This window comes from Dasypus novemcinctus, chromosome 1 (assembly GCF_030445035.2).
Source record: "Dasypus novemcinctus isolate mDasNov1 chromosome 1, mDasNov1.1.hap2, whole genome shotgun sequence".
NCBI lineage: Eukaryota > Metazoa > Chordata > Mammalia > Cingulata > Dasypodidae > Dasypus > Dasypus novemcinctus.
This window is the reverse complement of record NC_080673.1, coordinates 186328386-186346299: the sequence shown is the minus strand read 5'-3', so window position 1 is coordinate 186346299 and position 17914 is coordinate 186328386. Positions and strand designations below refer to the sequence as shown.

Genomic DNA, 17914 nt, shown 5'->3' with positions numbered 1-17914 from the left:
GTTGGTTTCAGTGGAAGGGTCAGTATATGAAATCAGCATGTCATATTACTAGAAACAATTCATTAAAAGATTTTTTGAAGTTGAAGCTAGACTCCTCTCCTGTTAGTCATATTTTTAAAAAATTGACTGTATTTGGCTTGCCTTCATTTTGTTTGGAATTTTTGCTTCTGTGTTTAAATGTGTGATTTATATATAATTTCCCTTTCTCATATTGTTTTGTCTAGTATTTGTGTAAAAGTTTTATTAGGCTTACAATAATGGGAATTGTTTTCTCTTTTTCTATTTCCTTCACAGAATTTGAGTAAGATTGAAATGAAAATTTGATAGATTGCCTGGAAAACTATGACTAGTGGTTTTTGTTTTTTTTTTTTGTATGTGTGTGTGCATGGAAAGATTTAAAATTATTAATTCAAATGATTTATGAATTTTAGGATCATTTAGGTTTTCTATTTCTTTTTGAGTCAGCTTTGATAATTCAGTATTTTCTGAGTTTGTCCTTTTGCTTAAGTTTTAAAATATATTGGTCAAGAATTTTAAAAATCTTTGTTGTCTTCCTCTCTGATTTATCTATAATGTTGTCCTATTTTAAATTCCTAATATTGTTTATTTTTGTGTTCTCTCTTTTTTTAATCAATCTTTCCTGTAGTTTGTCACTTTTATTAATCTTTTCGTATAATTTATTTCTGACTGTGTTGAATTTCACTATTATGTATTTGTTTTCTATGTTATTAATTTACTTTGCAATCTTTATTATTTTCTTCCTTTTATGCCTTTTGGGGTTATTGTAGTTCTATTCTTACCTTCTTAATTTGAAAACTTAAAGCTTCATCGTCAAGTTCTCTGCTTTTCTAATATATACACTTAAAGCTATACATTCCTCTCTAAGTACCACTTTAGCAATATTCCACAAATTTTATATGTAATATTTTTGCTTAGTTTTTTTTTTTTAAACACAGAACAAAAGAAACTTATTATCTTGAATGCTGGTACATAGTGAATAACAAACTTAATTAGAGGAGGAGACAGAAGGAAGCATCAAATATCGAAGTGGATTTCTGAGCAGGTTTAAAACCTTTACAGATTGATGGCAGAATTGTTCATAAAGTCTTTTTTTTTTTTTTTGTTCAAGATGAGCAGCTTTCCTTTTACATGACAATTTTCACTAACAGTTCTTATGATACAAAGTTTGACTAATTTTTTGCTGTTTAGTTAAATGAAAAATAGAGAAGGAACAAAATAGAAAATTATTCTAGTATATAAGGGTGTTAAGATAGTTTTTTTCTTGGTACTTTTACATTCATTTTAGTGTTTTCATTTGCAACATTATTAAGGGCATCTTAATTTTAATTGGTCTTAATTTTTAAAATGGTCATGACAAAGGATTCTCTTGAATTATAGACCATGGTAACTGTATAAAGGATCAAGATACATTTACAAACGAAATTCCAGGTACTCTTGGAAATAAATTTTAAGATATAGCACATGTGATACATATTTCTTTTTGGGTTTGCTTATCCAATTGGGATACTGAAAACTATCTTATACAAATAATTTAGCCTTTGATAACTGTAGCTTGGATAGACCACAAAGTTGGAATTTTCCAAGTTTTCTCAATAGATTTCCAGTCCAAATAACTCAAAGACATCTTGTGTCCTACATTGGGCATTTTGCTTATTTTTTTCTCATTATACAGTTAAAATCAGCAGGCTCTTTGTTGGCAGTTTGTCTTGGTCATGACTTATTCTTGCAAAACGATTCCATATGGTGAAGCAGGAAAGACTTTTCAATGCAAGGAAAACAATCTAGATCAATAACAGAGTCAAAGGCATAGAACATTCTTTTTGTTTTGTTTTTTAATTAAAAAATTTTTTTTAAAGATACTTAGATTACATAAATGTTACAGAGAATATATAGGGGATTCCCATACGCTCTGCTCCCCACACCACCCAGATTTTCCCACATTAGCTACATCTTTCATTAGTGAGGAAAGGCCATTCTTAAAAGATTTCAGTTGTTCTCAGATTCTTTTTCCTTTTCTTTCAGTGGTCCAGTCATTGTCCTATTCTATTCTGCAAAACAAAAACAAAAAAATGTATATTTTTTGAAAATACAGTTTTTCACAGGTACAGAACTATTTGGAATGATGAACCCAAAAGATAGTGGAATATTGGGTCTCTCAGGTAGTGTCCTCCTCTTCTAACAGCTTTTAACTACTTTGTGGATAATCTCATCACAGCCAAGTTCTTTCATAAGTTGATTGACAACCACAAGAGGAAAAGTTTTTCCATAAAAGTCAACTGATCAGACAGGGTCTTCTAATAACGCATCGGAAACCCACCATCTAGGGCTGCTTCTCTTCCCCTGATCATTCTCAGAAACATCTTCCCTTGGCCTCTTCAAGGCCTGCCCACGCAGCTGCTCCTCTTCTAGCTAGTCCTAGTAGTCTTCCCAGTCATGAAATTCCTCTCCCTCACCTGCACTCTCATGGTCTGGGGCCGTGATCCGGCCTACCTGCTGCCAGTGTTGGGACCATTGGTGAGGCCTCTTTTCCCCTCAGGCACCGCCATTGCCTGGGCCTCCTCCCCTTCCACTGGCCACTGGGCTTTCCTGTTTGAGCTGTGGTGGTCCGTTGCGGAAGGAGGTCTGGGATGGCTTCCGGCTCCCGCTGCCTCCCTCCATCTGCAGAAGGTCACTCTTGCCAGGCTTACTGTCCATCTGCAGGTCACTGGTCTCTTCATACATTTGGCACAGCACGGCATTTCCGGCATCTTACAAGCAGCTTGGTCACTTGCCTTTTGTTCAGTTTTAAGTAATTAATAATTTCTACCATGATTTCTTCTTGGTTGTATGGGCCACTTAAATATTTTTGTCATTGATTTATATCTTAATTTTACAATCTCCTCAGCAAATGTGGTCTGTATATTACTGATTATTTAACAAATTGTGAGTATTTGCTTTATGTTCTAGTACCTGTTGGATTTTATAAATATTCCTTGTCTTATCCAGTTAAGTGCAGTGTTTCACATGCATCCATTAGAAAAAGCTTGTTAATGTGTTGTCCAAAGGTACTCCATCCACGCAGATTTCTTTTGCTTGCTTCAGCTACAAATTGTTGAGAGGTATATTAAAATATACCTTGTCAGGTTTGTAAGGCCCTTGTAAATCTTTTGCAAAAAGATTCTACAAATCTTTTATTTTTTCCAACAATAGTAATAAATACTAATTATAAAAACTCTGAACAATACAGAAATATTATAAAAGTTGACAGTGAGGGAAGCTGCTGTGGTTCAATCAGTTGTGCCCTGGTCTGCCACATGGGAGGCCCTGGGTTCCTGGCCCAGGACCTCTTTGTGAAGGCAGGTTTGCTCGCGAGCAGCAGAGAGCCGCCAGCGCACAAGTGCCGCGGAGTGCCGTAGGCCCCGCAAGCAGTGCAGAGAGCCAACTCAGCAAGGTGACACAACAAAAAGGGATACAAGTAAAAAACACAGAAGAGCACTCAGCGAATGGGCACAGGGAGCAGAAAACAGCAAGTTGCAAGGGGGGTGGAAATAAATAATGAAAACAGACACACAGAAGAATGCACAGCAAATGGACACAGAGAGCAGACAGCAAGCAAGCTGCAAGGGGGGTGGGATAAAAAAAGTTGACAGTAAGTAGTATCAGTATTTCCACAGAATTAATGGTTTGGTATATAATTCTTTCATAACGTTTTTTCTATATGTGTGTGTGTGCCCATTTCTTGAGTGTGTTTTTTTTTAAAGGAAGACTGCATTGGAAAGACATCTAAAAGCAACTTCTATTGCTACCATTTCATGGCAGAAAGGCCATTTTAACACTAAAAAACAAAGTGTAATCCAAATGTCAGCTGGATTTTCCCAGGCCCTGGAAACTAGATAAATTTATCTTAAACTTTTCAGGCTTGTGTGTTCTGGGTAGCCTTTTTTCTCATCACTACATCTGAATTTATCTTTTCTCTGTTTTGTTTATAGTTAACCCTAGGTGAAACCCAGCTCTGTCCCTTTTCCAAAAATAATAAACAATAGTAACAGTCTACTCACAACATTTGTGAGTACAGTTAGCACATTGAAGATTATACATGGTGTAGGTAGAGATAGCGGAGAGTGGACATAAACAGAGAAGGGGTTCACGTGGCAGAGAAGCAAAATACATCAAAGGGAACACTAGAAAAATTGATTCTTCCCTACCCCTAGCCTCATCAGCCTTCTCTCAGAATCTTTTATCTAGCTATCCTCTCCCTCTCCCCTTATTTCTCTGGTCACATTTCACTTCCTTTTCCCTTGCTCTCTCTGGCAAATCAAATTTGCCTCTTTATTGCACTCAGAATAAATTAACATTGAACTCTTTTGAACTTTGTCTTGGTCTACTATCCATGTCTTCAGTTCTTACTTTAGCTTAAGATATTTTCCCAAATAAAGACAGTTCATTCACTAAGAGAAGATCTGGGGTTAGCTGTTTAGCACACCTACATTTTTCCACCTCATTATAGGAGGTACATAATCTTTAAAAGAATAGTTCTTAAGTCAATATAATTACCTTTATGCTAAACTCATGATGTAATCACTTTCTTTAATTTTGAGATGAAGTGGTGAAAACTTCACAATAGCCTGAAGCATAAAGTTATCCAAACGTTTATTCATCAAATATATATTATGCTCCTTTTACCTGTTAGGCATCGTTCTAATGCAGGTCTTCATGAACCACAGAGAATAGTAATCTGCAGTTCTTGGCCAATGTTATGACTGTGTACCCCAGGGCATGTGGCACTCTGTTGGAAAAGGATATATTTCTTTCAGTGAAAACATGAGACTTTGGCATCCAGATAATAGAACTATACCCATGTGCTAGAACTGCCATGTGGCTGGGGTAGAAAGCAAGACATTAGAAACATTCCCTTATTTTGGGTAATTTTAACATGTATACTGTCTGAGAGATACATTATCTGAGAGATCCCATTTCTCGTGTGGATGCATCCTTGCTGATAGAGGGAAGAACTTTGTATTATTACCATTGCTTTGGCATATTGTGATGCAAGTCAATAACATTTTCCCCCCTCATTTAGATATATTGCAATCCATTTGCTTATAAGTGGGAGAGCACCATGATATTTAGAGAGTGAATTTTTTTTTACATCTTGGGGTGGAATAGGACAGAAGTTAGTGGAAGAAGTAGCATAAGAAAATTAGCAAAGGAAGAAGAATTAGGAGAGGTGATAATGAGAAAGAGTTAGAAAAAGTAATACAGTTGATAGGGAAGAGAAAGGTATCTTATCTAAGAAACTAGAAGAGTGCAATGGCTTTGTCCTTTCCAAATTTCCAGTAGGGTGTATCCATGAAGAAAACACTTATACTTCCCTCTCTCTTCTTCCCTTTCATGCCTGATCACTCTGCTTTATTCCCAGGTAAGCATCTCTTTCCTTTCTCCTGGGCTCATAACTCTACAATGGATTGCACTGGAGTTATGATTAAGAAGGACAGCTGTCCTCTCTCTTTTGTTCTTTTACATTCTACTTCTGGTATAGGCATTAATTCCTTTTTAGAGAAGTTGAAGGTTTACAGAAAAATGATACAGAATATATAGAGCTCCCATAAATCTCCCCTCAAACACATAATGTTCCTTATTATGAACATTTTGTGTTAATGTGGTACCTTTGTTAAAATTGATAAAACAGTATTATATTTTACTATTAACTGTAGGCCATAGTTTATATTAAGGTTCATTTTTTGTGTTGTACTGTCCTATGGTTTAATTTTTTATTCTGGTAACATATACAATATAAACTTTCCTTTCTTAACCAGTTTCAAATAGATGATTCCTTGGTATTAATTACATTCACAACATTGTGCTACCATCACAACCATCCATCACCAAAATTTTTCAATCATCCTAAGCAGAAACTCTTGTTAGAAGCATTTTTGTTTCTTGGCATCTAGGCTCCTTTGGCTTCTAACATTCTTCTGTAGTAAGTGACACTAGAGAATTTAAAATCTTTTCTATTCTTGAAAGGGCAGGAATTCCACCCCAAACCTGAAGTCTCACAGTGACTCCTAATTCAGAGTCACAGAACAAGTTGTTCTAGAACTAAAACTATACTTTTTTACTTGTATTTGGTTGTGGACAGCATTTAGTTCTATTGGTGGAGGGTGAGATTAAAATTGTACCATTGGGAAAGAATGAAGAGAAGGATAATTGGGTTTTCAAAATAAGAATAATATGGACGATCTTTAATAAATAATGATATGAGATTAGAAGATTGTCCTGTAAACAAAAATGTATAAACTTTACAGTAAAGCAAAATTTAGACCTTAATCAAGATACTAAAATATAGGATGATGTTAAGTGCATGTAGCTGCAAATCACTTTCAAGTGTATTATCTAATTCTATCCTTCAAATGTATGATTTGCATTGTGTGGTGGATTTGTATTGTATTTGTCTAGCTAGCTGGGACTCTGCCTCCAGAATTTCCTTCCTTGTATAATCCTGATCTGCATGGGCCACTAGAAAAATTTTGTGACAGGTTTGGAAGGCAGCAGAAATAAAGTAGCAACTATATTCTTTTTATACTCAAAAGGCCCAAGTGCAGGTAACCTAGCCAATATAATACAGGACTCCCAATTAGGTTTGAATAACAGATAATTTTTTTTATAAGTATATCCCAAATATTGCGTGGGATATGTATTAAAATTATTGTAAGCAACATTTGGGACCCACTTATACATAAAAATCGTTTGATGTTTACCTGATTCAAATTTAACTGGCTTTTTGTATTTTTATTTGCTAAATCTGCAATGCTAAATGCAGGGCAGCAGCCACTGCTGTGGCTTCTGTGGGTTGTGTTGATCTGCTGGTTTGCTCCCAAGGCATGGAGAAGCAGCCGGGTCTGCAGCAGCTCCAGAAATTGCCTTTTCTCCTCTTGGGACTTTTCCACTCCTCACAAGGGAGTAGTTTATTCTGAAGTACATTTGAAGACAGTCAGAGACCATTGTGGGTTCCAGTACATCTTTGCGTGTTCTTCTCAGCCTCCCAGATTCCACTTTGTCCTTGTTTCCCTACTTGAGTTTCATCTCCTCTCCCAGACTGCCTGCTCCACTAACTTCAGCTGCAACAGCAGACCCAGAAGCAACAGACTCCCCTAGATGATTTAATCAGTTCCCATGACTGTGAAAGGTCAGACCCCTGGAATAGATCATATATATATATACAAATTATAAGGATCTGTCAAGATGGATCTGTCTCCATTTATTTTATCTATCATTTCTCTATCAAGTATCTCTATCATTTATCCATTTTTCTATCATCCATCTATCTAGTGTATGTATACATATGTATATGTGTGTGCATATATGTGCATACATATATAAATTCCCCGAATGAATATGCCTCTCTGATCAAATGCTGATTGATACAGGCTGGGCTGTGTTTATATCCATTTTTTTTTATGTATAAATGCATAGGATTTATTTATTTTTATTATTTTATTTTATTTTTTCATTTCTCTCCCCTTCCCCGCTCCCCCCCAGTGGTCTGCTCTCTGTGTCCATTTGCTGTGTGTTCTTCAGTGACTACTTCTATCCTTATCAGCAGCACCAGGAATCTGTGTTTCTTTTTGTTGCATCATCTTGTTGTGTCAGCTCTCTGTGTGTGCGGCGCCATTCTTGGGCAGGCTGCACTTTCTTTCGTGCTGGGCGGCTCTCCTTACACGTGGGGCTCCTCTATGCGGGGGACACCCCTGCATGGCACGGCACTCCTTCTGCACATCAGCACTGCACATGGGCCAGCTCCACACGGGTCAAGGAGGCCCAGGGTTTGAACCGCGGACCTCCCATGTGGTAGGCAGATGCCCTATCCATTGGGCTGAGTCTGCTTCCCTATATCCATTTTTATATGAGGGCACTCAGTCTCAAAAATTTTAAGTAACTTGTCCAAGGTTGTAAAAATAGTGAGCATCAGAAAGAAGCAATATTTGAACGTGGTTCCTCTGCCTCCAAAGGCCATGGTCAGTCTAATCTGTCTTAGGGAATACAGTGGGGGATCACACATATGTGGAATATTAGTTGATTGATGACTGTCACATTTAAAACAAGCAAGGTAATTAATCTAATCCAGCATTCATGATTAGGTCTCGTTAATACTATATTTAGTAAGTGAGCATCTAATTCCTTGTAAGAGACATAGATAAATTAGAGGGATTTTTAGAAGATCAGCCAACCAGAGAGGGGTTTAGGAAGAGGAAATGTTGAAGAAATAATGCAGGCAGTGAAATATACAGCAAAGAATAGGAGTTCCAGCTGAAGTATAGGGATATATCACAGTTCATAGGAACGGGCAGAGAAAAATGTAAAATCCCAGGCACTAGCAAAGGATTTTTAGGAGGAGCAAGTCGCTTACACATCATCTGCTATCCTACAAAACTATGAAAGGTGCTTATGATTCCCAAACTGCCAATTCAGTATTGAAGGACCTCAAATTATTTCAAGTAAGTGTAAATGCCCAGCACAAAAGCCTGCTACCCACTCCCACATTTACTGCACATTTCATCAATTCTAAGTTATGCTTCTTCTTTTTCATCTTCTTTCATTTCTGAAATTAGGATGTATTAGTTTTCTTTCTAAGTGGTATATAAAATGATGATGCAACTTAAAATTGATAGTGTATCATAATCAATAAAATATAGTACTTTTGTGGTCCTGAGCAAATGATTTAATCTCTCTGTGACTCAGTTTGCTTAACTCTAAAGCAGGATAATTTCTCTCCTATAAGGCTGTGATAAGGAGTAAATGAGAAAATCATTAGAGCGGAGTAGCAGTTATTTTTTGCCACAAGAATGCTGCATAGTAGTCCACACCAAAACTTGGTGGTTTAAAACACTAACCTTTTATTATTTCTCCCTCAGCTGTGGGTCAGCTTGGTAGCTCTGCTGAGCTGAGCTGCTCCCCTCAAGGCTCACATGTGCATCTGCGGCCAGCGGCGGATCATCCAGGAAAATTTGCCAATCTTGGCCAGACTGTCTCACATTTCTGGGGCCCTGACTAGAACAACTCTGTGACCCACATGGCCATTCATCCTCTGGTAGGCTAACCTGGGCTTGTACCCACAGTGATCACAGAATTCCAAGAGAATGGCAGCCTGGGCCCTGTGGTAGAATTGTCAAGTCCCTCATGCTGTACTGACCAAAGTCACAAAGCCAGCTCAGATTCAGAGGATGGGGCATTAGACTCCACTTCTTGAGGAACTGCCAGGTCACATTGCAAAAGGCATGGGTATGGGAGGGGTAGAAAATTGGTGCCGTATTTAGAATCAATGTACCTCTGACAGCGCTTGGCACACAGGGAATACTTAATCTTATCTGCTGTCACCATGATTATCATTAGCAGCACTATTGTTACTGAAGGCCCTCAGTAATTACAAATTGTGTTGAATAGGTTTAGTTCAACTTGGTTGATGGGAAGAATATCAGTGTACCATGGATATGACATGTGTTGGCTGCAGCCCATCACATTATTTTCTTCCTCTCTGTCACAGCATTAGTTATACACGTCAAAGTCTCAGAAGTAGGGGGTCTTGGAATAAAAGAGATGGAAAGACATTGAGATCAATTACGCTCATTCTCTTACTTTATTGGGGAGAAAAATGAGCTCAAGGGAGGTAAAATGGCTTGTTGAAAGTTGCCCAGAAGAAGAGCTCAGATGCCTAATTCCCAGGCTAATGCACTTTCTACTGTAAAATGCTGCTTCCCTTCCAAGTAAGAAAAAAAAAGAAAAAGAAAAAATCCCATTTCCTTTGGAATCCACAGCAAAATAGAACTTCAAATGAATACAAAGTATAATAAAATAAGTTCTTAACAAAGTTATAAATTTATGTTTGCCCTTTGTGCCGTTTAAAATGTAAGCTTTTAGTCTCTTGGAACTTGAGTTCTTTTTAATGATGCTTCAATATTGTATGATATGAAAATAATTCTCAATTTTAATGACAGCCATCTATTTCTTATTTCACATATGTACACAATAAATAGATTTTTTATTGGATTTTTAAAAGAATGGGCAGCATGTGAAATTAGGACATATTTTTAAAGGCACAGGCAAGAATATATTTCTCTTGGTTTACGGTTAGAGACAATGAAATAAGCCACTCGGTATTTAACTAATTCTTAATAAACCTGATTTACTATTCCTAAGAACAAAGTCTGTAAGATTCCGTGAAATTACTACTCTGAAAGTATTTTTTATTTAAAAACAAATTGTCTAAAATTCATAAATTGAAAGTAAACTATAATATGCTCAGCAAAGAGCTTTTATTATCTTATTGCATGATAAGAACCACACACAATATATTTCACAGCTATCTTAGTATGACTGTGTCTATACTATTTGCTTACATGTTCTCAAGTACACATTTACAATGGAGAGAGCATGGGATTGGGAGTCAAGAGATTTAAATGTGAATTCTGACTAGTATTGGGCAGTTATAATTTCTGTCTATGGAGTAATGTTATATTTTAAAGATTCTGTAAAACTGTTGTGTAGATAGAGCCAATAGAAGCTCCTTGTCTTTCCAAACAGTATTTTTGTCTGTACCATTGTAGTGTAATGAAAGATTTGGATGATCTTTGTCTCCTGGGAGGTGACCTCTGAATCTTTGGAGTGTCTTTTGTTATTCTTTTTTTTTTTTTTTTTATTAATTTTTTTATTTTTTATTGACTTTGTAATAATATTACATTAAAAATATATATGTGAGGTCCCATTCAACCCCACCCCCCCACCCCCCCTCTCCCCCCCCCCCCAACAACACTCGTTCCCATCATCATGACACATCCATTGGATTTGGTAAGTACATCTTTGGGCACCTCTGCACCTCATATACATTGGTTCACATCATGGCCCATACTCTCCTCTATTCCATCATGTAGGCCCTGTGAGGATTTACAATGTCCGGTGATTACCTCTGAAGCACCATCCAGGGCAGCTCCATGTCCCGAAGACGCCTCCACCTCTCATCTCTTCCTGCCTTTCCCCATACCCTTTGTCCATTATGTCCACTTTTCCCAATCCAATGCCACCTCTTCTATGTGGACACTGGATTGGTTGTGTCCATTGCACCTTTATGTCAAGAGGAGGCTCAGATTCCACCTGGATGCTGGATGCAATCCTCCCATTTTCAGTTGTAATCACTCTAGGCTCCATGGTGTGGTGGTTGTCCTTCTTCACCTCCATCTTAGCTGAGTGTGGTAAGTCCAATAAATCAGATTGTAGGTGCTGGAGTCTGTTGAGGCTCAGGATCTGGCTATCACATTGTCAGTCCAGAGATTCAAATCCCCTAAATATATCTTAAACCCCAACATTAACTGCACCTCCAGCACATTAGCATGAAAGTCTTATGAAGGGAGATCCCATCTGAGTCCAGATTCATCACACATAAACACCATTTCCAAAGAGGGGCCATCTGCCCTGGTAGTTAACCCCATCGGCCATGACCATAACTCCCATGGGTCTCTTTAGCCCTCAAAGGAACCAATATCTGGGGGTTGTATCTGCTTTATCTGTCTCTCTGACTCTGCTCAGTTGTGCATGAGGGCAAACCTTCTGCCAGCCTCCAGACTCTTTTTTGTTATTCTTGATACCTGTGATTGAGCTGGGTGCTGACAACAACAGACAATGCAGCATGTGAATGGGGGGCTGGAAATTGAGTTTAACCATGCCATCATTGGGTCCACCAATCATGAAGCCTACGTAGTGAAACCCCGTATAAACTCGGGCCCCTCCAAGCTCTGGGAAGTTTCCAGGATAGATAAGCTTACATCACTACCCTGAAGAGTGATGAATTACGATGCCACTTGGAGAGGACACAGAAGCTTGTGTTTGAGACTCTTCCTGACCTTGCCTCATGCATCTCTTCTTTTGGCTTCTTAATTGTATCATTTCACTGTAATAAAATTATAGGCGTAAGTACAGCACTTTCTGTGAGTTCTGTGAATCATTCTAGCCAACTATTGAACCCAAGGGGTAGGTGTAGGGCCCTGAATTTGTAGCCAGTTGGTCAGAAGTGTGTGGCCTCAACTTGGGACTAATACCTGAAGGACAGGCAATCTTGTAGGCCTGCCCTTAACCTGTGGAGTCCAGCCTAACTCTGGATAGTTAGTCAGAATTGAATTGAATTATGGCAGCATTTGCACTGGGTGTCAGAAACTGTTATAAATTGCAGATGTTTTTGTAACCTACATAGGCATATTAAAAGCATACAAGCTGGCATTGCTCTTGGTCAGCACAACTATTTCACAATTCATTGTGACAAAACTTCCAATTCGTTTTAGTGACCCTGGAAGAGCTTAGCTATCTTTTGAATCAAACTCTTTCCAGTGTGGATGAGTGAGGGTGCATATTTTGCAGACTGCAATTCAGTTGTGAAAAAAAGATACATTTTTAAAGGGAAAAATAACTACGCATGAAATACCAATTCTGGACTACCCATGCCCACTGATGAAAATTTCATGAACTTCCTCATTGCTTCTAGTATTTCTTTGTAAAATTTTTATTGTGGTAACATATCCAGAACATAAAATTTCCAATTTTCACCACTGCCCAGAATACAATTTAATGATATTAATTACATTCACAATGTTGTGTTACCATCATCACCATCCAACCCCAATATTTTTCCATTACCCCAAACAGGAATTCTGTACCCATTAAGCACTGACTCTCCATTTCCCATCCCACCACACTTGGGGACTGCAGTCTAATTTCTGTATCTGGCCTTTTGTGTTTGGTCCATTGTTTCTAGTGGTAGATTAAGACACTCATTTTGTGTCTTCCTTGTCCTGACTAACAGTCCCTTCTGCTTTGATGCCTTCTTTCATGTACTTCTCTGGTTGTTTCAAGACCATGAGACACTTAAGACCATGCTCCCTGGAGCAGAAGAAAGCTCACTAGGTTGACTTCGGTTCTCTCTGTCTTGAACAAACCCTACAAACGATTTCCGATGTTGCTTCATCAATGGGTGATGGTGCCGATTGGGGTGGTGGAGCCTTTGTAAGACCTGCCATCAATTGGCCTTCATTGGTCGGCCTTCCTCTGATCTTAGATTCTCCCCAATCCCATCTTCCTCCCTACTGATCACCCCTTTTCTTAGCAACTTGCACAAGTAGTTGGTACTATTTCCCTTTCTCAGGAGAAGACTCACATCTGGTTTGTAATCTGATTCCTCAACTAATTCCCAATCTAGTGTTTGGATATACAGTTTGTGACTCAATTCCTTAAGTGCTTGGCTTTAGATACCTAAAACTAAGCTATTTGGTTTCTTAAATATGAAAATAAATAAATATATAAATAGGAAATTTTAAAACCCTGATATTATAAATTAAAATAATTTAATTTCAAGGCTAATATCTAAGCCATGAGATTCAGGATCCATTTTGGGGATCCAAAACCAGAAATTTAACTGCTTTTTCTCTATATTTGATATAATCGCTTCCCTTAAACAATCCATTTGGCTGAAGGTCAAAGAGAAAAAGGAAATATGGACTCTAGGTTTTCTCTCAGGCAAGGATGAACCACAGATAACCACATGGGGGGATGAGAAGAGACATGAGGAAATATGCATCTTGGAGGATTTGACTGGGATGTCTGGGACTCGAGTCTGGAGAGGGAACTCTGGCTTTCAAAATGTGGGGCACAGCAATGCACTGAGGAAGTAAGTGGGAAGGAGAGTCAATGAGGGTGTGTGGGGAAGGAGGATGACTACCATGTATTGAACATCCACTATGTCCAGGCACTTTGGATAAATTATCTGATTAATCCTCACATTAACACTAGGTGGTAAGAATGCTGAGTTCCAATTTCAAAATAAAGTAAAAGAAGATCTTGGGTTTTTTGACGATTGAATCAAGTCCCCACAGGACATTCAAGCCCTAAACCCTGGCAGTGGACTCATTGTAAAAAAGATCTTCCAAGATACTACAAAGATGGGTCCAGGTTGAATCTGGGTGGACCTTAATCCCTTGTGAATGGAGGCCTTATAAGAAGAGGAATTCAGGACAGAGAGAGATGGCTGAGCAGGAGGAACTGAAGCCATGGGAGGAGACCGCGGGAGACAGATGGCCATGTGATGGAGGCAGAGATTGCCAGCAAGCCATCACCAGAAAACTATAGGCTTTAGATACCTTGATTTTGGACTGCTAGGCTCCAAAATTGTGAGATGATAAATTCTTGTTTAAATCAACCAATAAGTGGTAATTGGTTAACAGGCCTGGCAAACTAAGACAGGATTGAATTTTATTTTGAATAAAATGTTATTGAAGTATATCATTCATACATGAATATACATAAGCAATAAGTATATAGTAAAAGCCTGGATTCTCAGTCCCAGCTTTTGCCCCCATATTTAAGGTGGACTCCTATCTATGCCTTCCATACCCTCTCTCCCTCAGCTTCCTGGTCCTCTGGATCCCCTGCCTTGACAAATGTTTTCTACTGAAGGTGAAATTATTTTCTGGCCATTAGCACAGAAACTAATGTATGGTTGATACTTTTAGTTAACTTTTTTCCAGGGGTGTTATCATATTAGATAATTTACAGTAATGAATTTAGAGTGCTTATACATACTCATCATCATAGTTTGCCAGGCTGCTATGACAAAGACCACACAATGGGTTGGTCTAAACAACAGGAATTTATTGCCTCATGATTTTGGAGTCTAGAAATCCAACATCAAGGTACTGGCAGGGTTTGCTTTCTCCAGGTATTTGTGGTGTCCCAGCAACCCTCCATCACATGACAATCTCTTGCTCCTTATGTCTGCTCCTCACATTTCCGCTAACTTCTGGCTTCCACTTCCTTGTTGAATTTCCTTTGTTTATAAGGACCTCAGCCATATGGACTAAGGCCCACTCTGATTCAATTTGGCCTCATCTAAATACGATCTTTGAGATCTTATTCACATATTGGTCCCTGGTCACTCCCAAAGGGTCAGGGATTAGGACTTGAACGTATCTTCATAGGGGACATGATTCAATGCCCATCATGCACATATATTCCAACTAGTGCAAATATCGTCCTACTTTAAAATTTTTACATGCAATTGATAATTGTTAAAAATAGTTTCATGGCATTCCTGAAAAGCAGGTAAGTCATATGGTTATATTAAAACTGTGGGAGGAGGGAGGGGATGATGAGAAACAGAGAGGAGCTTAAATAAAACTCCTTAATTAAAAATCAAAGTTCACCAGCTACTTAGTGGTAGAACCCCGGCTGTCTCTCTGTACTCATGCCCAAAGAAAAATGTAATCAGTCCTGTAAACTCCTAAGAAACCATATACTGGCCCTGTGGCCTTTGAGCAAATTACTTGGATCAGAATTTCTTCATCTGTAAAAGGAGATAAAATAGGATCTGTGATGGCTTGGAAGTATGTACCCCAGAGAAACAGGTTCTTAATCTTAATCCATTCCTATGGGTGTGAAACCACTGTAAATAGGATTTTTTGGTGAGGTTACTTCAGTTAATGTGTGGCCCAACTGAATCAGGCTGAACTTTAATCTAAATTACTGGAATCCTTCAAAAACAGAGTGGAAGTCGGAAAGAGAGAAGTCACAGGGAATATCCAGACGGTGGAAGTCATTGGAACTTGGAAGAGAAAGAAGACCCCGTCAGGTGCACTGCCACGTTAAGAAAAGTCAAAGAGCAAGGATAGTCAGCAGCCAGCCCCAGAATGCTACCGTCTTTAGGGAGAAAGCATTGTCTTGCTGACTCCTCAACTTTGGACTTCTGGCCTCAAAACCGTGAGTCAATAAATCCCTGTCCTTTACGGAAATCCACTGTGGGGTACTTGTTTTAGCAGCTGAGAAACTAAAACAGTACCCTACAAGTTGGTTTGTCATGATATTAAACAAAAAGATATGTAAAGTGTTAAACAGTCCATGGTTTGATAAAAGAGAACATGAAAGTTTAGGGTGTGGAATCTGCAGCCTGCTTGTTTGGGTTCAAATTCCAGAATACCATTTATAAACTTGAAAAACACTTAACTTCTCTGAGCTTCAACTGCAATATGGGCATAGTAATCTCACAGGGCTTTTGTGACAATCAAAGGAGTTAACAATTGTAAAATGCTTAGAAAAAAGTTTGGCTCCATAGAAAGTTTTCAATAAATGTTTGAATATTCATATTGTTCACTTTGTAATCTATCCTTAAGATAATTTTGGACTTTTTTTTTTTAGCACCTCTAACCTTTATTATACTATCTATACACCTTCCATCAGGATCCATTACCAGAAAGTCATATAACTTGCCCTGTACTGTGAAAATATGGAATTATGCAAAAAATATAAATAGAAAAATTCTTAGCATCCTCATATGTTCATTTCTTTTTATTTAGTTCATTACCTGCAATTAAAAGCATTTTAATCACATGTCTCTCAGTCTCAAACTTGTCCTTTTATATTTGGTAAATGTCTTTTATTTCTAATAGATATTTGCATCATTTCATTTTTTTTTTCTCATTTAATTTATTAGTAATCTTCAGGAAGTTAGTTCATTTTACAAAATACTCCCCGGAGTTTTATTAGTTGATAATTTCTTTGTAATTTCTTTGTTTTTGATAGTTGCTTTTTCATCCTTTGAGAAAGTCTCCAACTCTATTAACGGGCATCTAAATTGATCTTCCAACCTTCCTAGATGCCTAGAAAAGAGCTTTTTGTAGAAAGATAGTGATTATAGAACCTTTCTTAATTTTGCCAGCGAGACACCTTGAAGAAATCAATTAGTAGGCAAATTATTAACTAATTGAGCATTTAGAGTGTTCTTACTTTTGAAAAATCAATTAGGCCTTTGCCCTTAGCTTTCAAGCATTACTTCATTATTAATTGTTTTAAACAGCAGTTCATCAGTAATAGATCCAGATCAGCTGACAGTTGTTTTTTGTTTATATTCTGTGCTTAATTGATTAATACAATGAGCTGAAAACCTTTAACAACATTGATCATGTCATGGAATGCTTAGTAATTGGCTGGCAAAATGGGATTTTTAAAAATTAATGATTCAATGGTTCAAAGGTTCAATTCAGCAGCAGATTGTAGTCAGCAAAAAGAGAGGATTTTCAGTATTTCTTCAACGTGGACAATCTGAATGATAGTCCCACCTCATTCTTGGAGCCAATACTATTTTTCTGCCTTCATAAGTGATAATTTCTTGTTCCATATAAAGCAGCGAAGGGCACATTTGCTATTTAGTGATGCTCTTTTATTATCACTGGGTAAACATGGCTTTGAATTCAAATTTTGAAGAGGTTGCCACTGTTGTCACAGCTATGGTAAGAAAATAAGTAGGATGTGATTCAATGCTTTATAAGATCTTCAAATGGAAGCAGTGAAGTGGGGAGAATAAGGTTATCTGTTCTGCCAGGAAGCCCACCCTGAATCTAATATCTTCAAGCTCCGAGTTCCTTTTCTCTTTTTCAAGTACTCTGTAAACAAACTCTTGTTCCTGCAGTTACCATAGTATTGGGATTGTTTGCATGGTTACCACATCAATGACACTGTAAACTCTCAAAAGTCAAGGACTCACCTATGTGCTTTTGTATCCTTTGTTCTACACCTGCTAAGGTTTTGGCACAGAAATTGGCACTGAATAAATATTGGTTGACTTAAATGAAAGAAAACACAGACAGACACACAATATCATGTATAAAGGAATCATGTATGTATTCTATCATTTCAGTCAAGGAAACATTTTGTAGTTACATATCAGTGTGTGTATTAGTCAGCCAAAGGGGTGATGATGAAAAATACCAGAAATTGGTTGGTTTTTATAAAGGCTATTTATTTGGGGTAGGAGCTTACAGAAGCAACATAAAGCATAAGTAACCATAAAGCATAAGTTACTTCCCTCACCAAAGTCTATTTTCACATG

The 17914-nt window shown here is 37.8% G+C and overlaps 1 pseudogene; it reads right to left on the bottom strand.

The window, feature by feature from the left end:
* Positions 1-2196: 2196 nt before the first annotated feature.
* Positions 2197-2742, bottom strand: LOC111760359 (EP300-interacting inhibitor of differentiation 1-like; annotated as a pseudogene).
* Between the last annotated feature and the right edge of the window lie 15172 nt (positions 2743-17914).